Below are 27,908 nucleotides of genomic sequence, written 5' to 3' on the forward strand. Positions count from 1 at the left end.
GGGACTAGATTGACAACTAGTTGGTGTGTTTGATAGAAAATATTATTCCACTCTTGATAAGCCTAAAAACCTCCTTTTTCATTAGGGGTTCCAACTTTGGACTAATAGGCCTTTTCTTTTTCCTTATGGGGTTGGAAATGGGTTCCAAATCAATTATATGTTGGGTGAGGCATGGATCAAATCCTTTAATGTTAGCATATCTCCAAGAAAAAATATCATTATATTCTTAGAAGAGCTAGACATAAGATTTCCATTCTTCAACAGGAATTGCTTTGTCAAAATTTAATTTCTTTCTATCTGCAATCTCAAGATCTTCATAATAATCCTACTAGACTACCAAACTAGTCTTATTCTTCTTGAATTGGTCATCGATGTTAAAGATAGACTCTAGAGTGACTAATCCTTTAGGCAACTTAGTAGAGTTGAGTTATATAACCTAGTCACCATATTGCTATTGCACCTTTCACTAATTAAATGCTGAGTGCAAGTCCTCCTCAAGTAGAAAGTTTAGGATTTGTTTATCACTATCAAAGACCTTCCAATTGACATCATTGTAAGGTATGGAGGGCCTGACCACAACGTTAACATGTTTTTGTACATATTCTTTGCTAATGTTCTCAACTGTATTGAATTGTGCCCCTACAATAACTAACCTATCAGCATGATGATTCAATTCTCTAGGAATAGCAACTATGTTAAAAGCATCAAAGTCCTCAATTAAATCCCAAACTCTATATTTAAAGCCTTTTAGCTTATCATTCTTGGTCATGTGTAACCCTCTCACTTGATTTTCAACTAATTCACTATCACTAGATACTTTTATGCATTTGACACGTCTAATCCTGGCACATTCTAATCCTTGGATTGGCACTTCATATTTAACTATATTTTTGGTGCATGTAAATATGAATCAAAAAGTTGCATAATATTTGTCTTTATTGGGTGAGACCAGCATTGCTCCCCCACCTGAACCATTCTTGCTCCTAGAGCCATTCAAATATAACTCCCATACTTCATTTTGCTACTTGTCAAGATCAATAGCATCCTTGACAAGGTTTGGCATTATTAGCCTAGCTTCTTGGAAGACATAATTCCCTAGACCAACATCTATAACATTTTAAATGCTAATGTCCTTGGTCTCATTTCTTGAGGAGTTCTCTGTCATCCACTCATCTAGTAAAACATCAGGGATACCATCAACTTGAGTATTTGTATCTTGGGCAACAAGATCTTCCCTATGATCAAGTGCAATACAATTAGCATTGATCATATTGGGTGTATAAGGTTCAATGTGGTCTTTGGCAAGTAATTTGAACCTAATTTTTAATTTGGTTCTATACCTAGTCCTAAATAGCATATAAGACCAATATGTTGATAAATAACCTCCTATATTGGTTGTGAATTCTCTTGACAAGTAAAGGGAAAAATATGGGGGAAAATCTATCCCAAATATATCTTGGGGAATAGAAAAAGTAGGACCTGCATGTAGTGTTAGGCTTTCATTCTTTATGATACCCAAGGTTTTGACACATGAACCATTGAATTGGACCACACCCTTTTCCAAGAGTTCATATTCTAAACCTAACTAGTCTGCTATCCTTTTGAGCATGACGGAGCTTGTAGCCCCATTATCCACCATAGAATTATGCACCAAATTGTTTCCTATAATTAATGAAACATAAAATGGTGGAGGCTTAACATCCCTACCTGGGGTTTGACTTTTTTTTGGTTGTCACCTTGAGTGTTGGCTCCTTGATTTGTAAATATAGCCTTTGAAGGCTCATCAACAACTTGGCTTGGAACATCTCGTACCAAAGCTTCCCTCAACAAGCTAGCTTGTCCTAGAATGGATAAGGAATCCCACATTGACATGGTGATGCTCATTCTTTTCATTTTTTCCACAATTTTAAATGGCATAGTAGTATGTACCCTTATTTGGGCCTTGGAAGTAGCTAGCTGTATTGGTTGTTGTGATTGTTCTTGAGTAAACACAAGAATACTTCTTTGTTGTTCTTTCCTTACTCGAACTAAGATAGCTCTTTAGTTGGTACACTTTTAGTTATCTTGACATTACTTTCTAAGGCTCTCTTCTTTTCTCTAGTGTAGACACCACTTGTGATATTATGCCTATTCAAACCATAGTGTTCCTCCATTTGCCAATTCACGAATGTAGTGTCCATAGGAGGAACCTTTGTTTGCCTCTAGACATTAGCATTAGATGTGGGTTTTGAACTAGAAGCACTTTGAACCATTAAGGCCTGATTCGCATTCCAATAGACCATGTAGCCTAATCATGTTGCTAAATGCAAGGGTAACACCACTCATATTTTGCTGCTAAGTTATTTTGAGCAAGGACCATATCTATAGTAGTATTTGGAGGAGGAGCAGTATTCAAAGGGCTTGAATTGTAAGGCCTAAAAGGTGTTTGATTATAGTTTTTCCTATTAGGTTGGTATTGACTCTAAAACTGCTACTGAGTAGGTTTGTTTGATGTTTGATTCTGAGGTTGGGATGGCTATTTAGCCTAGTATCCTCCCTTTTTAATATTCACCACCTTGTTTGTAAGACTTAGCATGAGAATTTCCATTCTTTTTTAGCTATCTATTTGCTCCTGTAGTTCCAATAAAGGACCTATAGTTGCTACTTTTTGACATGGAGTGGTTGGTATCAAATATAGAGGTGATACAACTAGGGGGAATCATGCTAGATATCTAGATATATAGGCATTGGAGGCCTAGGAGCAATTTTACCTGATTGGATAAGACTATTCTCAACTCATATGGTTATGGCATAACCTTGTGGTAATCAATAACCTCCCATAGATTGTATCATGACATAAATATCACTATTCAAGTTTCTTAAGTAATATAGAAAAGAATGTTCTTCTGAAGGTCTTACCTAAACTAGTATTTTACTCCATCTTCTTTGAAATTTTTAATTAAATTCCATCATTTTCTCATGAGGAGCCCTCATGATGGTCATGAATTTCTCAACTAGAGACAAAAATTCTAACTTGTCTTCAAATTACTTTGTTAGGAAATCTCCCAAGGCATCCCATGAAGTGATTAAGCCCACAACAAGGCTTCAAAACCATTACAAAGTTTTCCCTTTGAATGAGGTTGCAAGTAGTTTCATAGTAACATCTTCTTCTCTAACATGATATGTTACATAGTGTAGCAACATCTCTAATATGCTCAAATGTTGTTGTCTAGCATTCTCCAATGAAGTCTAGTAAGCTTTTTAGGGAAATTAGGGTAATGTCATGATGCTAAGCAAAGAGTAATGGACTCCCTTAATTGAAAGGAACAAAAATGAACTGTCTTTCCATTGGTACTTGAAAGATTCTTCTTCTTGGGATAGCAAGTTTCCTTACAACAACACCAAGACTTGATGGTAGAGGGGTAGATCAGGTACTTCTTGTTTGAATGAAGGTATCCTAAATTCTTTTGATTGTTCTACCTTTCCTCCTTGGTGGGGATAGTTCTCTATATTCAAAACCTATAGAGCTACTTCTTGTTTTCGCTTTTCTCATAAATCATATGCACTTATCTCTTCTCATAGTTAGAGTTACTAGATGTGTATATTCTATGCCTCTATATAGGTTGATAAACTATTGTACACACCAACAACAACAAGAAAAATATAAAGAAAAGATTGGAAATTATTTTTTTGGGTCCCACTGAGTGTGCCAGAATTGTTATCTCTAAAAGTTGCACCTATGACTGGATTCTAACTCAATCAACTTCGAGTAACATGGAAACACTCCTAGGTAGTGGGAAAATACCTACGTTAGGAGTGAATCTTTAGATTATAGGTTGACTCCTTTTGATGTCTCACTAATTCTAATTCTTCGAATAACAAAATAAAATTGAGGGGAAAAGGGATAGAAGGATTTCTTGGGAAGTAAATACTAGAAAAGCAAAGGGGGTGATACATTGAATGGTAGGATGAAGATATTTCTAGTCTAACACGATGAATATTTTTGGGCAGCCAACAACAAATAGTTCACATATAAATATTTCACAAGAAGGGTGTAAGTTAGGAAAGATGTTAAAGGGAATGCTAACATTCACAATATCACAACTTGAATGGGAAAAGAAAATCTCAACTTGTAACCTATGTGAATAATCAAATTCCACTTATAGTTAAAGTTAAGATAGAATCTAGGGATTCAAAAGAGAAAAATCTCAAGAAATTCTATCAAATTAGAAACCTAAACCACAAGTAAACACAATAAGGGTTCTAACATTGTTCCTTCATTCAAAAATCAAAGGTCATTGAACAACATTTATCTAGATTGATTTTTAAAATAAAGTGATGTGCCAAGAAAAGTGTGAAGGACTCCTTAGAGATCTTGAAAATGCTATCTTGCTTAAGACTTCACAAATGCTAGCCCTTTCTCCACATCTTGGGAATCCTTAAATAGATCAATATTGCAACAAGATTTAGATGGGAGGTGTTGGTCTAAATTTTCACATGATAGAAATCCTTTGTCTAGATATAGAAAAGTTAGATTGTACCCATTAATGGATAATAGGGTTTCTAGATAAGTCATCTGTTTGCTACCCTTTGAATTTTTTTGTTAAAACCCTACATTTCATTCCATTCATAAATGGTCGAGTGCAAAATATTTGAATTTTCAAATAGGGTGAATATTTTGTTGTCTTTTTATCTTCTATGCCCTCGAGCTACTTTTCATCTCAGGTTCCCTAGCCGTCTGATCTGAATAGATCCACCATTGTCATTTCCTTTCTATGAAAACATGGGCACTCTTTATGTATAGCAAGGTAGCGAGTGCCAAAAAGTTATAAGATGAGACCAAAAAATGAAGAAATGGTAGTCAGAGAATTGTTTTTTAGCGAATCATTCAGTCACGTACACCTTACAAGTACTGTCAATACCAGAAAAGGGACCCAGTGAAAGCAGTTAGAAGTCGACACCGAAATGAGGATTTTTTTGATACCTTGCTACCTCGCTATCGAAAAACTTGGTCATCTCACCATTAGCGAAGTAGCAAGGCACCATAAAATTAGAGATACGGTGGCCTCAAAATTTATCGGTAATCATGATTTGTCTAGGTGGCATGACCAGTAATAACTGTTGTTGTCAGAAGCAGTTGGTAGGAGCAATAACAATTTGATGGGTCCTTTTATTTTATGGTGCCAAGATTTATTAAATTTTCTAGAGCTCGCTACCTCACTATCAAAAAATTCTAACATCTCACCATTAGTGAAGTAGCGAGGCACCATAAAATCAACAACCAGTGGGACCTCTAATAACGTGGATGATGACTAGGACTGAAGTAAAGTCTTGTTAGGTGCTAGTAGTGCAGAATCTCCTACATCATAAATATTCTAGACCCATGCCCCATTGATCAAGTGTACAAGAGATCATGATCATCAAAGAAAAGTGAAATCAATGGTCCTTACTATCTTGCTTTGGAAAGTTGCAAGCTATTTAAGCTATGCGACATAGCAAGTATGGGGCCCACCAACTTTTAGGAAACTTCATGCAGTTTCTCCACCTTTGATTTAATCTTAGATCAATGGTCATTGTTGTCTTGCCATGAAAATTTTCTAGAGGGATACCTATAGTGAGGTAGTGAATGAGGGCCCACCACTATCTTTCTAAGCAGTACGGTAACATATCATCTACTAGATCAAGATTAGATTGATGGTTGTCACTGCTTCACTATGGCAAGGTATGGGTTCTTTATGTATAGTGAAGTAGTAGCCTGCTAACATGTGTCCTCAGTTGCTAGTGGGTCCAGATAGAAGTGCCATCAAGGAAAGAGCTATGTACATGGGCAATTTTCATTGGATCGATTGACCAACTTGTCAAGTGCAATGCCTAGTTGTCTTTCTCCATATCCCATGATAGTAAGATTTTTAAAGATTGATGGCGTATATTTAAATGCAAAATATGGTGCCACTCTGTGTATTAATTAGACATGAAAGCTTCACATTTGAGGAAAAAATAGAGTATAATATAGAAGATTTCATTAGTTTCACCTTACGTGAGCAAAGATTTTGAGCTATTCCTGAGCAGAAGCAATTACTGAAGAAAATCATGATGAAGTTTGGCAAGCTTGTGAAGCAGTTTGTTCACAAAAAAAATCTATAGGAATACAGAAGAAAATGAGGACAAAATTCAAGTAAGTAAATCTGCTATAATCTCTCTAAGTGTTTCAGTTCTATAAAGCATAATCAAAGATGCCTCCAAAGAAGGGATTTTCAGGTCAAGTAAATTATTTGGATAGAAATGTACATGATGACTTGCTTGAGTTGCTGCCTAAGTCTACTATAGAGACAGTGCAAGTTAAAAGGTTGACCTTATTAAACCCTAGGTTGAGGATAGCTGATGGATTGTATGACAAAGGTAATTGGGTCCAGGATGCTCAAACCTCGCAAACTGGTTTGAATTTGTTCAAGAAATAGTTTGCAGAAAGGAAATTGTATGCCCCACATGCCAATATATGGAATTTTGACCTGGGAAAGCTAGTTGTTCCCAATGTGTTTATCGATTATGACCTCCTTGAGGCCATGGTTAAGAGTTATGATCAAGCCACTAGGGTAGTGAGAAGAGTAGATGGTGAAGTTCTAATCACCATTAGTCCAGAAGAAATTAGGGAAGTTTTCCATTTGGGACCTCTCATTAGGTATCATGTGCCCATTGATTTGATAGAATTAGAAAAAGAATATATAACAAAGAAGGATGTAGTTAGACAAGGTGCACTGAAGGCCCACATTGGCAGAATTGGAACCCTACCAGCAATAACATCATCCTCTAAAGAACCTTTCAAGAAATCATGCTTCAATGCCAGGGTAGTAGAAATCTATAGGACCCTGTGCAGAGTTTTTAGAGAGGGTGAAGAAGACTTTATCCCTATGAGTTTTATGTATATGATCACTCAAATCTCCTCATTTGATTGCAAAGGCTAAGGTTGAAAAGGTTTGGGGCCAATATTCCCTATTGATGCACATATTTTTGTTTAAGGGGGCTACATACTTTGGTAAAGAAATGGTTTTGAACAAAGAACAAGAGGGGGAAGCATTGTTACTTCAATTATGGAGTGCAGATATGACTAGGGAGGCAGAAAATGCTAGTTTTATTAGATTTGACAGGCACTTTGCCTCCAAACTAAGATGCCTCATATTGATTGACAATCCCAAAATTCCTAATGCACTAATGCACCTTGTTAGGCCTATGGACAAACCCCATAGTCTAAAATTTTAACATAATTGGGGAGATATCATCCCATATTCAGTTTCAACTATCATCAGAGTTTATGGATTCAAAGGGACACCCCATGTACTACCTTACCAAGTGCCCTTAAAGGTAGGAGTGGCTGAATTTTTATGGTAGTTGGGAGGAGTGGAAGAAGCCTTTTTGCACAAAAGGGGAATAGGATCAATTTGCCCCACTTCCATAGTAGCCCACCAGTTTGTAATAACCAAGGAAGGGTGGGTCTTCAATTACAAATTTTTAGATCGATATAAAATGGTAGTATCTCACTCTCATTTTTGTGATGCAGAAGATTTCTTTAATTCTACTCTTAGGCATAGAATCAAGCTCTGTCTAGTTTAGCATAAATTTTATTTCCCTGAAGATGTAATAAGGAATGAGTACTCCCTATAGGAGCAAGAAAAAAATAAAGAAAAATGGAGAGTCTATTCAAAAGTTTTGGATTTTATTAATTGTTTTCATAAAGATTACAACCCTCTTAGTAATGTTGTGACTATTGTAGATAGAATAAATAAGCTTATGAGTACATTCCCTAAAATAATGGAGGTAATGAATGAGAAGAAGCAACATTTCATTGATTCTTTTCTAGATAAAGCTAGGGAAATGATAAGAAGATTGGGTTTCACTCCCAATATAGGGAAAGGCCCATTAATTGTGCAAAGGAGATCAGGATATACTAGTATTTAGGATCAAAGGCCCATTGTGAATAAACGAAAATAGATAGTTGAATCTACTAGTACTATTTTTGAAGAAAGGTCACCTGATCCTTCTCCTAAGAAAAGAAGGATAATAAGGGAAGAGGAATCACATGATGAAAGTTATTCACCTTCCCAAAACCCTATGAGAATTGGGGAGGAGCAACTCACTGATGAGAAAATTGAACAAATTGGATCACAAGGGGGAGTCTTTGTTACCCAGGTAGAGATTGATGAAGGGAACTCCCAGAAGCCTCCCCTGCCAAGTTTTGAGTTAACTATAGTAGATTTCACGGGAAGGGAATTAGACCCTAATTTAGAAGAAGCCAGTCATCAATTTTTGTCTGATGACAATTTTGTAAGGTCTAGGACTTTCCATCAGTTTTCCTGGAGAACAAACATGCACATTTTTTAGGAAAGTTGTAAAAATATGAAAGCAAAGCATCCAGAAATAGATGAAGCCTCCATTTAGGATCAAATAAAGGAACAAATGATACAAGAGTTGCAGAATATAACCCCTGAAGAAGGGAGATAGATGTTAATGGCTGCAAATATTTTATTATTGCCCAATTGGGACATTGTCGATGCCTTGATTTTTAATTCTGTGTCAAATAATTTGGGATTGCAAGATCCAGATAAAAGGGAGTTCTTGGGAATTGCATTCAATAATGACCAAGTTGCTCTTGTTATGTGGTCATTAAGAAGAGGATCTAGGGCTACTTCATCACAACCTAATCATTCAGGACTAACAGGGAGTATCATTGTGAGGAGAGTTGCTGATACCTCACATGTACAGGTAGCCCACATGAATGTGGATTATTCTCAATTTTCCTTGGCTACTATAGAAAGGGAAGAAGAGGAAATGACTGAGCTATAGAGCAAGTATGAAATAGTGGTGGATGCCTACAATAAAGAGGTGAAAAAGAGAATTGAGCTTGAGAACAAGCTATTGGAAAATTCCACTAGGCCAAGAATAAAATACCCTAACCCCCCAGTTGAACCCTTCAAATTCACCCCCTCATAGAAATACCAAATACACCCCAAAAGCCATAGTACTACACTAGTGAGGATTTTGAAGAAGAAAAAGGTAAACTATGGGCCTTACATGTAGAATTGGAATCCAAATATGAAGATAAACTAAGAAAATCTCTCACATATTTGGGGGAAAAAGTTGAATGGCCGCTAATTTATGATCAGTTGGCTAGGGTGATCAGTATCTAGGAGGATTTGAAAGCTAATGATAAGGCTCTAATGCCTATTGTGAATAAATGGGTAAGAAGGGAGAAAGCAATAACATTTTTGTGTTTCTCTGTTATAGATGATTCTTTTGATCAAATTGAAAAAAAATTTGATATTGTTTCTGATCTTGCTGATTTTGATAACAAAAGGATTCATTTACAAAGAATAATAGTAGGTTACTTGAACAAGTACAAGAGCCAAAAATTTAGTTTGTTTCCTCATGCCCTAGATAAAAAGAATAATTTGAAAAGAAAAGATGAATGGGAAAAGGAACTTGATGATTTATTCTATTCAAGAATGAATCAAGTCATTAATGAAATAGGGCATGCATGGTGAGCTACCACAACAAAAGAAATGGTGAAGGCCCAAATATTCTTTGATTCTTTAAAACAATAATTTGTTGCTACTGATAATGAGGTTGAATATATTTTAAAGAGATAGAGGGATATTTTGCAATTCAGTTGCCCAGATGACACATTATTTGACAAGTAGATGGTAGAAATGGCTCCTAGTGAATAGTTTGATGAAGGTGAAAATGACAGTGATGAGGTGTAAGGTGAGGAAATCCAAATCATTGATAACATCACTACTCAGGCCCAACTGGAAGAAGAAGACAAGAATAATCTATCACTTTCAGTTGTAGACCTGGGACCATAGGATGCTAGTACAACTAAAGAAAGGAAAAAGTTAGATGTTGTTCCTACCATATAGGATAAAGGTGGTGAAGACCCATAGGTGGAGGTTGATGTGCCATCATCAGAACAAACTTCATCGTTGGTTAATTTGGTTGTTGCATATGAAGAAGGATCAGAATAGCAGCCAACTCAACAACATTAGAGCATGTGACAGAAGCTGACCGACCAAAAAGAATGTTTTGACTTGGACATCTTTTGTTACCAACATTTTTGTCTTTTTTGATAGGTGCATGTAAGTATTCCTTGTAAAAGACACCTATTAGTCACATTTTCCCTTTGCTTGTTGCAACTCACGCTTATATAAGTGAGTTTTCAAGGCAATTTTTTGGTCTGAATTCTATTTTTCTAAGTGATATACTTAGTCTATTTTTGGTCCATTGTTTGGAGCAAGCTTGTGATGTATTTTCTCTGTTAGTTCCTTAGAATACATGAATAATAGAATGATTCCTGTGTTTCTTCCTAAGGTCATTCTGAGTTTACTGTAAATGTATACAATTTTCAAAGAAAAGGAATACAAATTATGAGTTGTCCCCATATCAGTTCTTTCTGAATCTTGTCTCCTTTTGATTACTTGGTTATCTTGATGTTGTATGAGTAAAGGCTTGCACAATTGAATGCAATTTAGTTAGGTTGTATATCTATTTATCATTGTTGTTAGTTCAATGTATTAAGTAAAAGCTTTGATGAATTTGATAAGGTTGTTGTAGTAGTGGAAACAATTTTGAATGATGAATTCTGACAAGAATTGTTGATAAAATTTGTTGTAAGGCAACAAATTAGATCTAGAAATTTGTAGTAGACTCTGAACCCCAATGGATTAGGCACTGGTAAAATTAGTTCAGCTGAAAGATAAATGTGTCACAAATGGTTGTCAAAAATGTAGAATTATAATCAATTTTACTTTTATTTTTTGAAGATTTTCAAAGTTGGCATGTACTTGTTTGCATGGAATGTTTTAGCTTCAATTAGCCACTATTGCTGAGAACATCTACAGACCTATAGAAGAATTTTGGCCATATCTATTATATGGGATTTGTTTAGAAAATTGTCATGAATCATGCATGTATTTGAGGATTTGAGATGAGAATTAGAATGAAACTAAAATAATCCTCATACAATGTTTCCTAGTCTAGAATCATCGTTGGGTATACCCACCCTCATTTTGCAAAGCCTAAAGAGTAGAAAACCACCCTTGGTTTTGTTGAAGTTGGGCCCAAATGGTTTGCACATACAATTGTTAATAATAATTGGCTAGTCTTTAGATTGTGTGAGTATTTCCATCTTGGTATTAAGAAATTTGTTGCTTAGTAGTTTTGAAACACCAACAGGAGGGACATACATTGGAAAATTAATGGAAGAGTATAGATATATTAGAGAATTTCATTCACAATTAAGCTTTACATCTCCCATTATGGGAAACACCAAGAGAATAATCATGAAAAAGATAGGTGGTATATGTTGTAGGAGTACCTTAACTACCCTTTGCTTCTTGTGGCATTTGAAGATCAAATCCACAACCATCTTATCAGCACAACATTAATAGTCACAATTGTATTTAAGAAAAGATCATATATTTCTTGGTGATCATCCATAGAAGTGATCTAATCTAATCTCCATCATCGCCATACTCAAATGTAGATCATATATTCATTAAAACTGGGTCATTTGGATCACCAAATTTTCCTCTCAATTAATTCCAACCCGCACCACTTCATTCTTCAATGATACCACACCACCCTAGGGAAAAATTTAATTAACTATGAAGATATATCCATGTGTTACAACATGATAGGCTGGGTGCGCCACCTTTGGAAGATCTAGCAAGGTCATACACATAATAGAAAAGTCAACCTTAACTTTGACTCCCAATCTCTTGATACCATGACCTTACGACATACTAAGAGGAAGACCCCTCATAATATCTTACCCTAAAAACCCTAGCTTTTTTATCCTACAATTGTTGGAAATCTCCTTTGCATTGTGGCATTGTGAGCCCATGAAATAGCTCTATGACCATATGACAAACCATGTATCATAGCATCAAGACATTCTTTTCTACCCCTTATGACCACCCTTATACTTTTCTTGTCATAGCATCAATGGTATGATGTTTAAGCTTCATGATCTTACGATAAACAGTAATCATAAGATTGTAACCTGTGTGAATACTCCTTGAGATCTCTCACTATGCTACCTATTATAGCAATAGGGCTTCAAAATAACACATGCACCTTTATTTTTCTTATGCTCCTGGGCCCACCCTGCCTTGTCACTTATGATCTTATGACCATGCTTGTCATGTCATCAAGCCTCTTCTTTTTTGGCTTTGTGATCTCATGGAAAACCACATATTGTAACATCAAAACCTAGATACACATCACCTCCTCACTTTGTTTCCATGGAAAATGAACATGCAACTCCACATAGTGACAAAGTGACATCCATTTGATCAACTAAGCTCTATGATGGATAACATCATTGAATCTTCCCTATGCCCCTTAAAAATTTTGGCTAATAGGAATGCATCTGTATGCCAACCTATCCTAACCTCAACTTTTTCATATTGTAGCTCACCATCTAAAGTTGACCCTATATATCCCATATATCCATGGGGCAAACACTCACTATGTCACTTTGGATAAAGACCTTGCATCTTTCTACGATGACTTTGCAATGACCATTGATCTTGGGAAGATTAGTGGCTAGAAAGATGTACGATGCATTCTGCTAGAACTAAGGAAAGAGGGTCTACCATGCTACATGTCCATTTGTTGCCTTATCACTATGGATAAAGAACTTACAGTTTGCATTAGTGACAAAGGAAAAAATTTTGATCTACTGAAGATCAAAGGCCTTCATGATTTTCCTAATTTTGTGACAAAATGGTACCTACAAAATATGATGATTGTAATGAAATTTGTGTAGCCATAAGTTATATGGATTTGGAAGAATAAAACCTAGGGATATAAAAATAAATCATGATCAACATTTTACATATCCCTTAATTGCATGGGTATTAACGAGTTAGAAAAACTTATTCTCACCACCCTAAGAAATATGGCTGGTCAACCTACCCATTTTGCATGGTGATAAAAATGGATAACAATTATAAGTGCCAAAAAATAACTTTCAACATGAGTTCCTGTTGGAGATATTATGATAACCTACCTATGATTCCATTGAATTATGAAAGATCTATTCTATCATAGGACATGATTCATCTTGCTACCATCACATATACTCTTACAAAACTAGATTATTCTAAATACTTTAACCTAGAATGAGAAATGCCACTTTATCTGAAATGCTTCGTGGTATGTCATCATCGCTAACAACTTATTTAGGAGAGGTATCAACCATACACTCCTTAGGTGTCTAGAACCAAAAGAGTCAAAATTTGAGTTAACTGATGTACACAAAGGCATTTTTGGATCACACTCAAATGGCTTGACATTGGCTCACAAACTTATTAGAGTTGGTTACCATTGGTTGGAAATAGAGAAAGAGTCAATCAAATATGGCAACTCTTAAAAACAGTGTCAACTTCATGGAAATATGATTCACACTCCATCTAGGGAGATAATTCCTTTCATTACACTTTGGCCATTCCAATAATGGGCCTTTGATTTGGTGGATCAGATTTATCCATCTTCTTTGAATGGATACAAATTCATCATAACAACTATAGACTACGAAGTGGGTTGAGGTAGTTCCTCTTGCTAAGGCTAATGGATAAACTATAGCTATGTTCATTCTCAACTACATATCTATAGGTATGGTGTACCATCCTCCATCATTACTAACAATTGAGGAAAATTTAAAAACAAAGATCTCAAAGAGATATGTTACAAAGTTCAAAATCACACAACATTGGTCTTTTATCTACTACCCCTAGGGTAACGGATAAGTGGAAGTATCCAATAAGTTTATTCTCAAAATCCTACATCACACAATTAACAAATCTAGAAGGGATTGGTGCCTTCAAGTCAATCCAACTCTGGGTGTACATAACAAGTATCATAACTCCTATGGGAATAATGCATTTTTCTTTAGTATATAGAGTGGATGTTGTGCTTCCAATTGAGGTCAAGGTTCCTATTATGTAAGTCTCTTTGAAGAGCCTCATTACTAATAATTATTATAGAATATATTAGCTACAAGAGCTCAAATTACTAGATGAATGTCGACAAGTGGTATTCAATCATCTCCAATCTTACCAAAATTGGATGTCCAATAATTACATTATGAAAGTAAAACCATGGGACTTCCATGTGGGTAATCTCATTCTCAAGGAAAATCCTATGAATCAGCTTCAAGTACAAAAGGGAAAGTTTAAGCCCAACTAGCTTGGTCCATACATCATCACTAGAGTATTTGTATCAAATGCTTATCAATGCTTGACTACTAAAGGAGAATTGCTAAAGGAGCCAATCAACACCCTTCACCTAAAAAGGTTCTATAGTTGATATGCCTTTGAAGATCTTTGTACATATCTACATATCTTGAAAAAAGGTGTAAAAATTGCAAAAAGTCCTAAAAAATATATCATCTTAGTAAAAACCTAGCAATAGGAGACTTGGTAGTACCAAAAAAACTAAAAATAAAATTAAAAAATACAAAAACATTGAAAAATGAGAAAAGAAAAAAAAATGTGGAAAAACAAGAAAAGTGTCATTGATGAAAACCTAGCAAACAAGCACTATGGTAACAAAAATAGAATCTCTACTAAGAAGGTGAAAACAGAGTAAGCAGATACCTCTTGTTTCAAATGCAACATCTTGAAGTACATCTTTTGGCTCCTATATATTTTCTTTGCCACTTTTAGTACTCTACATTCTTGCTTTAGTTTGTTATTTTCCCTCATGCATACACTCTCATTTATCTTTGAGACTTTGCTCAAACCTACATGGATTGAAACTAGTCATAGTATAGGGAAAAGACAAGATCAAAGCCTGCATGGTATTAACCCATCATCCAGATAGATTACCTTCACCAATTAGCAATTTGTGGATGACATAATTCTGGGAGGGGAAGCCATGGTTCAAGAGGCTAAGGTGCTAAAAGGTTTTCTGGATGCTTACATGAGGGGTTCAGGACAGGCCATAAATTGGGAAAAAAGCTTGATCTTTTTGTAAATAGCCCAATTGAGCAACAAAGAAAAATAGCTCACATCCTAGGATGCGGTGTGGGGTCTCTTCTAGCTAGTTACCTTGGAATGCCTTTGGGGTCTAAACCACTAGAATCTTTCTAGAATGGCATTATCGATAGATTTAACAAGAAGTCGGTAGGTTGGAAAGGAGCTACCCTTAGTCAAGTAGGTAAATGTACTTTGGTGAAATCAACTCTTTACAACCTCCCAACTTATGCCCTCAGCCTTTTTGGGATCCTAGTTAAACATGCTGATAGAATGGAGAAAATCCAAAGATGGAAGAAAATAAGAAATATCATTTAGTGGCTTGGGACAATTTTTTCTTGCCTAAAAGCTATGGTGGCCTAGGCATTAGAAAAATTAGACACCTCAACAATGCTCTACTAGAAAAAAAGATGTGGCACATTTTTCAAAGTCCTAGAGAATGGCAGGATATCATGGTGGAAAAGTATTTGAGAAGGCAATCCCTCAACTTTATATTTAGTGAATTTGATCTTCCCCATGGATCCTTCATCTAGAATGGAATCCTTAAGGCAAAACCTTTGGCTAAATCAAAGGCAAAGTTGAAAGTAGGTAATGGGGAAAGTATCTTATTCTAGTAGGACAATTGGTTAAGCTAGGGGCCCCTCATAGATCACCCTAACTATGAGAGATGGGTTGATTCATGTGTAAGAAGATTTGGTTTGAAAGTTAGTGACTACAGAGGAGATCATGGATGGAAAGACCTATCACCAGTTTCATAGGATCTTAAACCACTAATGACTATCCTGAATGCCATGATCCTTAATAATAAGAGGGATGAAATCATATGGGGAGACAATCCTAATGGGTTATATTTAGATGCTTTAGGCTATTTCTCAATGTGGAATAGGATGGAGAAACCTATCTAGGAAAAGGCTTGGATAACAGGCCTCACTCTGAAAATTAATATATTCTTCTACTTGGTTCTTCAAGAAAAAATTCTTACCTTGGATAAACTGATTAAGAGGGGTCAAATTATCTCAAATAGATGTAGTCTTTGCAAGATTGATTTGGAGTCTCCTCTAAGGTATGGGATCTTATGATTAGGGACTATGGAGTTAGTTGGTGTAGACCAGCCAATATCCAGGATTTCTTTGGACAATGGACTAGTATATAGAAAATAATGAAGACACAAGCGATATGTTCCTGGTCTCTTTCACATTTTTGCTAGGGAATATGGAAAGAGAGGAATAATCATATTTTCAAAGATAAGGAAGCCCCTGCTTTTGTTATCACAGATAAAAATTTTACCACCATGAAAGAGAACTTTTATATTAGGAAGGGGGCAGACATTGAAGAGGGAGGAAACAACATAGTAAAGAAAAAGGATAGGGAGAGGAAAAGATAGGAAGCTAAGTGGCTTTTTCCCCCTAAAGAATGGCATAAAGCCAATTTCAATGGGGTAGCCAAAAGAAATCTTGGCCCTATTGGCTATGGAGGAATTATCAAAATTTGTCATGGAAAGGGAGTTGTGGCCTTTTTTTATCCCTTAGGGATTCAGATGAATCACTTTGTGGAGGCCAGTGCAGCCTGTCATATTGTTAAATTGGCTCTAGCTACTAGAATTGAGAACCTTTGATTGGAAGGAGACTCTTTAAATATAATAAATTATTTAAGAGGTTTCTCTAAGCCCTCTTGGACCATCACAAATGTGGTGGAGGAGATTCAATTAGACTTGGGTAAATTCAAAAGGGTCCACATCAGCCATGTGTATAGAGAGGCCAACTCAGCCTTGGACTGGTTTGCGAATAAGGCAGTAGTCAAAAACATGGCAATGATGTAGCACAATGGAGATATCTTTCCAATGGTTGTGAAAGCTATTATAACACTGGAACATATCCAAGGAAGTATGAAGGCAATCTTACATTAATTATAGAAATATATGTAATAGCATAAGTAAGAGAAGATGTTAATGAAAATCATGGGAAGGTAATAACTCTCCATCATTTCATGTACTTGTGGCATGTTTTATGGGTCACTTTTCCTATCCCCATTAAAATTTCCAAAGGTAAGAAAGATTTAGGGATACAAAAATTGCAGGAAGTCAAAGTCTGTGAGTGTAGAATTTTTGAACAAGAATTCAAGATGGTTGGGGAGAGGAGTAAGAAGGAGCCGACTGGGGAGCCAAAAAAATGAAAGAAAAGAATAAAAGTCTGGAACAAGTTGGAGAAGGGTAGGATAGTGAGGTACATTGAGAAACTTCATCATTTTGATAAGGAGATCATCAAGCTTGTGGTGAACACCTGGAAGGATGGGTGTATAAAAAATGATGGGGTTTCTCATCAAATCAATGTGGAAATGACAGCTCAAATCACAAAGATACCCATGGAGGGGATAAATTTTTACAGGGACAAGAAAATGTCTGCTAATGTAGTTAAAGATTTTGTGAAGAATGAGGAAGAATAGAAGCATTTAGTGAAGGTTGAGACATACTACAAAATGGAGTTGATAAAAAAGTTGTGGAGGTATGTTTTAAGGGTAGTTATTGAATATATTTCATTAGACACTACATTTTATAGGGTCAGAACACACCATTTTGTTTTGTTAAATCATTTTAGGGATGGCACAAAAATTTCATTTCATTTTTATTTATTTACTTTGATGAGTAAGGGCATTGAGGGTTTTAAGAAGAAACCCAATGCAAACCCAGCCCTAAATGAGGGTTTGCTCCTATTGGTCTATGAATATCTTAAGACTCAAACAAGGGGGGAAATCTTTAGGCCACTCTGGAGATGATTCAGAGGCCACTGGGAGCTCAAACTAGTCTAATTTTGAGGAAGTTCAAAGTCTTAGCTTAGAAGATGAGGATAACACCTCCTTGAAAGGAAAGAAGTCTAAGGGAGGGGAGATAATTCCTCCTCCTAGTACTATGCCTAGAAAAAAGAGCCCTTGTGTTTTAACCCCCAATCTAGTGGAACAGGAGGAAGAGAAGTATAATGAAGAGGAAGAGGAAATGGAGTTGGAGCAAGAGAAGAAGGTGCAAGACAATGATAAGATGGGGGAAGATATTTCTATTCAGTAAGTGAACCCCAAAAAGTGAAAGGTCAAGGAGGAGTTGCAGCTAGAAGAGAGAAAAGATCAAACCCTTGAGGCTTGGAGACCCTTCCCTTCTATCTCTCCATCTCAAGAAATTAAGGAAACTATGGTGGAATATAGTGGGGAGATAAAAGGAGGTTGTGGAGAAACTTCAACACCCAGACAACGAAGATGGGGATTGTTAGGGAGAAAGTCAACCTTCAAGTCATGGGAGACATAGAAGGAAAAGCCCATTTTGATGAACTCGTAGATCTTACTCTAGTTACAATTTTAGATAATGCAAGAGAAATAGGCTCAATCTACTCAATAATTCAAAAAATAGCATTATGGATTTTTTTTCTCTATCAAGTGATTTTTCCATGAGATTGAGGTACTCGAGGAGAAAAGGAGCCTGAAGGAAGGCCACAGGACGAGCAGCGACCAAGGTCATCTTACCAGTCAGGAGGATCATCTCTCAAAGTTTGAGAAAGGATGCAAAAGAGGGAGATATTGAACCAAAACCTAGCTAATTAGGTGATTGCTACCCTAAAAATTTTGAATGAGAACATTAATAGTCTAGGTGAATCATTGAAAAATGCAAGAATTGGTGGGGATAAGGAAGAAAAGGCCAACTTTTACCTCAGGAAGACCGAGGGGGAAATGTAAGAGACAAGGGGCCAGGTGGAATGAACTAATGATCCAAACCCAGAATGTGTGGGCATGGAGATCTAGAGCACCAACGAGGAAGCAGAAAATTTGTAGGATCTAGATAATGAGAAATAATTACTAGTGGTCTTATTTTTTTCTTTGTACTATCTTTAGTTTAGTTTAGTGTTCTAGATTTTGTCTACTAGCTGCAGGCCTATCTTTTTTCTAGCTTTTGTCTCCTAGTTGTGGGCCTGTCTTTTGTTATGGCTTTTCATAGGAAGTTGCATAGGATCTAGACTTTATTTAATAAAACTCTTAGGCTTCATAATCCCTGTAAAACCTAGTTTTCTTAATCAAAAATATCCTATGGTTTTAGAGAATCTCTTTTTTTTGTCAATCACTAGTTGTCCTAATTATGTCTATCTATTGTCTCTTAGTCTACTAATGAGATTCATCTCGAATAAAATCTCTCTAACATTATTCACCAATTGTCCTAATTGTGTTTGTCTACTATCATCCATCTACTAAAGAGATTTCTTATGAACATTCTGAACATCAATACTTGACATCAATCCCCTAACATTGGAACTATATTGAAAACATTGAAAATGATTGAGCTATGCTAATCTTTTCTTTTCATGCTTTCTTTCACTTTTTCATTCCCCTTTGAGCAACTCAAGGATGTCTTTTTTTACTAGAGAATAAAGGACTAGGGGCATGATCTTTTCTTTATTTAATATTTGTCAGTTTAGTTCCCATGATCTAAAGAATCTATATAAAAGGGGTGTCCACTATAAGATCCTCTGTCTCATGTTGGATGGCCATGTGTACCTCAACTCATTTTATTTGGACACTTTAGTTAGGTTGGCTCTTTTCCTTGATTGTTTTATTAACTTCTCTATGTCATAATAAAATATTGATACTCGTTCTATGAAGTAAATGAATGGGTCACTCCAAGTATACTTAGCAAAAAAATTTCTCAAGTTATAAATGCAAGGGTCGTTGTAGGTAGAATGCTTACTAATTACTTAGCATGAGATGGATCTCTCATATTTTTTGTGTGGTTGTATGCGAGAAAAATTTTTGTCATCCTATTATTTTCTCTAATGCTTATGTTTGCTTGCTAGATTAACAAGAAAATATTTACTGGTCATTCTAGCTTCTTGAGCCTCAATGGTTATATCAAATCTAGATAAAACTACAACTCATTTCATATTCATATTCTCATGATTGTAATGTTAGTGGGGATTGTATGACATTTGGTGTCCTTAATAAATTGCTTTATAATGAAAACTATTTGCTACAAGTTCACTAACCAGTCAAAGGGATTGCATCTAACACAGGATTGCATTTCATACTAAAATTGCATTACAACATGATCTTGGTTACTTCTTCTTCCTCAACCTAAGAGGTTGATTATTTCTTATGTATATCAAATTTCATCTTTGATTGCACAAGTGTTCACTCCCCTAGTTGATCTTTGTGAATTTTTTATAGCACCTGTAATGAGCAACAACTATGAAATCTACACACAATATTAGTACGTATCTATTTTGCATTATCATATCATTCATTTACATTTCCACATAATAAAATCATATCATAAACATGCATCACATATCTACAACTCATCCATTACATTGGCATCATAAATCACATCTCATCTATGCTAGATATTCATACATCATACACATTTGTATAAATCAAAATCATCTAGGAAAACATCTCATGTATGAGCATCATAAAAAAAAATAAGACACAATGCAATGATACCAAAATATATATATAGAATGAGTCAAAATGTACATCAATATAAAACTAAGTGTTACTCAAGTAATGTTGATCTCAAAATGATACAAAATGATGTTGATACATCTCATATACATGATCTAAAATTAAAAAATGGAAAAAAGAGAGTAAACTAACTACAAAATTCCTCCTCATCCCCTAGTCAAGGAGGAGGTTGAAGTGCATCTACTCTAGCCAGTAGTCACATGCCCTCTGAAGCTTTGGCATACTCAAAGAAATAGGGCACCTACTTTGTTGCTTTTGGTACAACACCTACATATGCAACATAATAGTATGTTGCTCATGTTGTATGATTATGGGTCTCATTATGTGATCACTCTAGCTAATCTCAGAGCTCTTAGATATTCCAATTACACTCTATCAATTTTGCATCTCATACCACTACTTGGATCTGTAGCTCCCTAAGCTGTCATTACACTATCTTGACTCTTTTCCAGGATCATTGTAAAGAATCTAGTGTCTATGGTAGTAGGAATTCACCTTATGGCCTATAAGCAAGTCAATCCTACATCTCCTCATCATCTCCCCCTACTCACCCTACTCTACCTATTGTGGAGGTTGGTCCTCCACTCCCTACCTATGAGAATCATCATTGATGGAACCCAAGGTTCTCATCTCTTCCTACGGTCTCCTCTTACCAGACCCTCTCCCACTGGCACCTAGATCTACCCTCATCATCTAGGTGGAATTAGAATCTAAGTAGTCCTTTATCAAGGTCCCTACTACTATGGAGGTTGTACTAGTTGAACTGGTATAGCCATACCCATTAGATCTATAAATAGAGGAAAAGGATGACACAAAATGCTCCCTAAACTCAGGATTCATCCCTCCATTAGCTACTATGGGAAAATAATCCCATCATGTAAATACTAAGCTCCACACATCTATCATGGATCACCCAGTATCCAACCTCACTAACCAAACCTTCTTCACCTCCTTAGTGAAGTAAGCCTATGTGCATTATTTCTACAAGATATCTTGTGGTCGACCATACTGTCTCCACACACAAGTCAAAGGGAATCTCTTAATAAAATATTTTTATTAGCCAATAAGAGGTTGGGATGTGAATATATAACTAGTTGTGCTCATGCATCATCCTAGGCCTTGGTCTCCATCTAGGGTCTCCATACTATTGATACTATATCATTGATTTGAGCTCTCCAATGCTCAATATTACCAATTGTAGGTTGGATCATTTATCCTCTATATCTATAGATGTATTACTCATAATTTTGTCTCATATCCTCACAAATGGGTCTCATAATGGGCAAGTGCTCCCATGTCCACACTTGTAAAACATATACATCATCCTCCATGCTCCTTGTCTCTCTATAAGTAGTCTCATTCATCTTGTAAAACATATGGATTACCATGCACCAACCCCAACCAAAATGTGTGAGTTTCTCTATCATACACTATAGCCTATGGCCCCATCTATACTCTAACCCATGTGGACCTCTATATAGCATTAGGTAACAATTGAGGAATGCACCCAGTACTACTACTAATCTGTGGGTGATAGGTACTCTCTAAGGTGTGCTTGCACAATTTCTATCTAGGCTATATTAGAGCTAGTCTTATCTAGACCCTAAGCTCAATTCTAGGACCTCACAAGCCTTGGAAATCATAGCCTAATACTTCCCTAACTTAACTCTATGAGAGAGTTTCTTTGTGCTTCACCTTGAGGAATAATTTTCATTAAGAGTGCTACAAACCTTCACTTTTCCTTAGATGTCTCCAAGGACAACTTCACCAAATTACCTTCAGTGATGTTGCAGGGGGTGTATCCATCACTAAACCATTCACTTGAATTCCAAGTAATTCCACTCAAACAAGGCATCTAGGGTTTTCCTGTCAAGTTTGAGATTTTCTTTGGTTTTGGCCTAATAGGCCTAATGAGCTAATTATCCCTAGTCATTTGGTTTTTCCCAATTCTTTCCCAAAACTTCCAAATAACCCTAGAAACAAACTTGATATTCAAATACCCTTTTTTAATATTTTTATGGTCTTGGGTTCCTAGTTCATCAGTACAATGGATTCCTAAAATGTATGGTTAATAGGGCTAATAGGGTTGAATTTGTGTTGATCATTAATTTCTACTAGGAAATTTGCCTAAATAGATTAGCCAATGCCTAATCTCACTCTGTAGATGTGTAAAATCAGCCCAAACACTATATTAGTTTATTTGATATTTCCTTTGACATTATAGTTAATTATTTATTAATTAATTATATTTTTCATATTCTTCTACTTATTTAATTAAATAGGTTCATTTTCCTAATGTATTTAAATTTAATTTAAATGCTTCCCTCTAATGTATTAAATTTATTTAATGCATAGTGCTCCATAACTCCCCTTTTAAATAAATTCTAGTTTATTTAATCCCCTCCATTCCATTAAATTTTTTAATCCTATGATTAAGTTAAATATTATTTAATTTAATCCTAATCTCATTCTAAAACCTAGTGTATAACCATTGCCCTCATCCTTCTAAGCCTACTCACTACTTAATCTCACATTATTATCATGAACACCTTTCTAATCACCTTTTAGCTCCTAAGTGTTTGTTCACACATGTGGGAGAAGCTCATGATCTAATAAAGCTTCCACTTCATTTACACCTCTTACACCTTTTTCCCCCCACTCCTTCCCCCAAGGTTGCTCACACATGTGTGACCACACCTTGAGCCTCTCAACCATAAAGGCTCTTTTTGAATTTTGCATGGCTTGTCCTTTAGCCCATGTGTCTCCCTTGTGGCACCTATGTGGATGCCACATAAATGCCACCTCCCCAAGGCCTTTATCAAAACCTATAAATAGAGCCCTTGTCTTAAGCAATTCTTCATCGCCTCCATATGCATTATTATCATGCTAGTATAGTTCTAGAGTTTTTTAGAGATTTTATGCTTAGAACTAACATTTGGCAGTTGTTTGCATTACTTAGATTTCTAGATTTTGCATTAGTTTCATGGTAGTATGATATTGCAGATTTCTTTCTTCATTGCATTCCATTCACCTCCATATCCATGGAATCCTTTGAGGGTGGCTTACTCATAGCCATTGTTTGAAGGTATTTCACACACATTATTAACATACATTCATTTCACATTACATTTTCATCATCAAGGGATTCAATAGTTTTGTTTGGGAGAGCACACCTACATCCCTCACACTTATGCACACCAACAAGGCCTCTTATGGGTGCCCTTGTTGAGGCGCTTTGAGGTTGTGTGAGGACTCTAATATGTTGGTTGCATAGACTTTTAATAATCAAGTAAAATTAGTAGTTTTTCAATCTTATTTCTGTCTTGAATGCACATGATACTAATGTTTGCTTGTTTATGTGTTCTCCTAATAAGTTAGGTTTTTAGATATACATTTTGGCATGCCTGATGTGACCCATGTCTCTATTCCACCTTCAAGAATCATCAAAACCATTAACTTTATATTGAAACCTATGCACTATTGTCTCCACTAGGATGCAATGTCATCTGCAAAGACACTTTATCATCTCTACAAATCAATGTCTCCTCAAATTAGCATCTTTGAGATTTGTTTCTCCATAGATTCATGTCTCTACCACTACTACTTTTTAAAATCAACTTGATCTTGCATTAAATCAGAGTTTTGTCATCTTCATTTGAGTTTTAGCATCTTGAAAGTTTGTTTTATCATCTTTGTAGGTTTACCATACTGTTGTAGATGCTCAAAAATGGTTCGCATCTACGGTTTCATCACTTCTTCATACTAATTCAACCCATTTTCTCATTCTACTAACTCTAATCTTTTGGCCAAAATTGATCATACTCTATCATTTGTATCCCCTTTCACATCAATTTCATGTCAACTTGAAACCATTTCAAATCAACTCAAAATCACCCCAAATCAACCCAAAATCACTTGGAATCAGTCCTAATCAACCCAAAACATATCAAACATTCCAAATCAATCATCATTTATCCTCTCCTAGGTATTATTGTGGCTTTCAATGCCTTGGAAACCGATCAACCTATCAATCTTATCAATTCGACCTTAGTACTATCGTGGCTCTTAGTGCTAGGTCAAGCTATCATTCATGCCATCTGATCTTTGACCTTGTTGAGGCTTTCAATGTCAAATTATGGTAGCATCAACCATTTTAATAATATTGACAGTGTCCATCAATGTTATTATGATCAACCTTTTCAATCAACATTGATCCTGTAGCATTTGCAATGTCAGTTAAATGTTATGTATCAATGAATTCATGTCATGTGTCCTTGGCATATTATCAAATTCAATCAATCAATCTAACCATGGCTTTGGTCTACTTGTCATCATCTTATTTGATATCCATCATCGTCACATTGTCATCAAAGGGTATAGTTGCATTCATTTAATCAATTTGGCCAATCATCTGCTAATTTTCTCTATAGGATTAAATAACCCATAATTTAATCCTATTATTCTTTCTAATTATTCTTCCTAATTATCATCATCAATTAATTGATTCATTATCTGCAAAACATGGAAATTTGCAATTTCCTAAGTTCCATTTTCCATCATTAATTCTATTTTCTACTAATTCTTATTTTGTGGAATAAGAGGATTTTTAATTCAAATATTCCATAAAATATTGCATCATCATGACACTTGGATATGACACCTCGTGGATTCTCCTTTGACCCTTGGATGAGATTTGTCATAATCAAATATTCTTACCTCTTACAAATGTCCCTATTTGGCTTATTCTTCATATATTCTTGGCTTTAAGTGGGTCAAGGTGTCTTATGACGCGTCATATATTCTCTTCCATATTTAGCCAAGTTTGACTTTTATGCATCATAGAATCTTACAATTTGCATATTTTGTCATATGTGTCATGGATTCTCAAAGGAATCTCTTGCCACTTCACATATCTATGGGTGACAAATCTAATGCTCTCATCCTCCATGTAAATTATAAATTGGACACTCTTTCTCTCATTTTCGATCCTTGAATCCTTGAATTCTTGAATCTTTGAGTCCCCACTTCTTTGCATTTTTCACACCATTTTCTCTCAAGCTTAAAATCACACTTCTAGTATTCTAATGGAATTATCCATATCATAGGCTTTTTCTTCAATCTTGTGTGCACTATAGGCAAATTGGAGCTACAATCATTTGGAGAAGAAAGAAGGACATGGGAGCTACAAACGAAAGAGGGGGTCTCTATTGCTTTCTTTATTAATTTTACTTTCATGGTAGATTAGTGGGTGCTAACGTATGATTATTCAGTTTTGTGATTTCTCATAGTATGTAATGCATTTAACCCATTTTCTAGTCCTACATTTGGTGAACCCGACATGAACATGCATATCTAACTTGGGTTTTTTTGTTTTGTGCTTGTAGGTGCAAGGAATGAGCTCACTGGGAAGGGTATAATGACTATCTGCTCTTCTTTTTCACACTTAGATTAATTAAGGGGTCCATTAAAATGCTAGTATGCTCTTGTTTCATGCATTCTATTAGCTTGTTGTCCTAGGGTGTACTTTGCTCTGTCAGGGTACACTTGGGACCCCTCGAAGCAATTTTAGGAGTGCAGAAGCCACCAAAACCTCTTTCTGTTGTTTTTGACTTCCCAACTGTACCCAAAAACTACCAATTGTGCCCAAATAGGCCCCAAATACATCATTGACATAGTCTACACTATCTGGGTGCACTTGGGAGTATTCTGAACCATTTTGGCCTTCTGGGGTGCAATCTGCTCTGTCAGAGCACACCTGGTTCATAGTAAGCACGTGCATCAATCAGAATCTACACATAAGGTTTCCATTTCCTTCTAGGACATTTATTAGGTGATTTTTTGTTATTGATGATCTATTTTCAGCATCTAGTGATTGTTGGATGAAGATGTGATCATAAGAAACTACTAATGTGTGCTTTTGCAAGACGTTGTTGAAGACTTTGTGTGTCTTTTACAACTATGTGTGTAGATTTCCTAGATTAGATAACACTTCATTTGGTGTTTAAAATGAACCTTTTTCTTTTCTACCTAGTGTTTCTATAGTGTTAAATCCCTAGGAGTTGCATTAGACATATCCTCTCCCCTTGTCATTCATGGATCTTGGGTGTAAGAGAAATCCATGTAACTTCTATAGGAGGCCTACCTTGGACCAAGATACTCAATATTGTGTATGCCAAGGTACAACCTCAGAGTGATAACAAGCTAAAAGTTATGTATTTTTGCATGATAGCTCTCCTCCAGTACCCTTGTGGTGTGTCAAACCCCAATTCTCGGGGCTAGGAGACCTTCTGAGAAAGTTTATCATTCACTTGCCAAATAGAATGCCCTTACTAGAAACTATGTTTTAGTGCCAAAATCCTTTCTATCCACTAGCTCAAGGGGTCACCCATGCCCACAAAGACATCCTACATTCTCACGGTCCTTAGTAGAGGCAACAGTCCCTTGGGAAGTCAAGCCCCTTGAGAAGTGGATGTTGGTAGCCCCAAGAAGTAAGTGTGCCATAAGTGGGAGCCTGTGGTGCCAAGATCCTAGGTTGTCTACTCTAGATAAGCATGACTAAACTTTAGTTCAAGTATGAATACAGTGGATATAGTCCTAAAAGCCTAGGTTGTGGTGTGTTTGTTAACTTTTAACAATAGCTATTCTTGTCTTAATGTGTCTTGTGTGTGTAAAACATAATCAAGATAAAAGCCAAACTTTTAAATTTACACCTTGGATATCATTTGAACTTTTCCAAACATCACACATTGCCAAAACATTTCAACCTTTATCAAACTTTGCAAAATTTGGTTCAACACACTCAAACCTTGGAAAACATGGCGACTTGTGCTCTTAAATGTGCTTGGCAAAATGTAGATCTTACACTTGCATAGACTTCACTTTCATTCACCCTAGTATAGGCCTCATTCATGCATCATATAGAATTCATATTGCAACTTTTAGTCCTCATTTAGTATCTATTACCTTTCGTATTGCATCCTTTTAGGTTTAGTTTACCTTCCTTAGTTTTCGCATTCCCAACTCAAAATAAGCACTTTGCATTCACCACCTTGCATCTTTGCATACCTATTCATCATCTTGACCACCTTATCTATCATTCTTAGTGTCCTAACCATCATTTTTATCATTCATACTAGCCCTAACATCATCCCCTAATGTTTACCTCTCTGTGATATCAATCTGGAAACCATAGCTCCCAGAATTACCTTAGTTTCAGCCCAGTTTACCAACTGCGCCCAGAAACTACCAACTGCACCCTAACTGGCTCCAAGTGCATCAATGACATATTTGGTACTTTTAGGGAGCACTTGGAACTATTAGGGCACACTTGGGTACCTACATGACCATTTTGGGCCTTCGAACTGCTCTTTAGGAACCCAAAACTACCTCTAGGAGCCTCTACACCTC

This window comes from Cupressus sempervirens, chromosome 11, assembly GCF_028749045.1.
Source record: "Cupressus sempervirens isolate cs-2001-9-10 chromosome 11, ASM2874904v1, whole genome shotgun sequence".
In the NCBI taxonomy this organism is placed as follows: domain Eukaryota; kingdom Viridiplantae; phylum Streptophyta; class Pinopsida; order Cupressales; family Cupressaceae; genus Cupressus; species Cupressus sempervirens.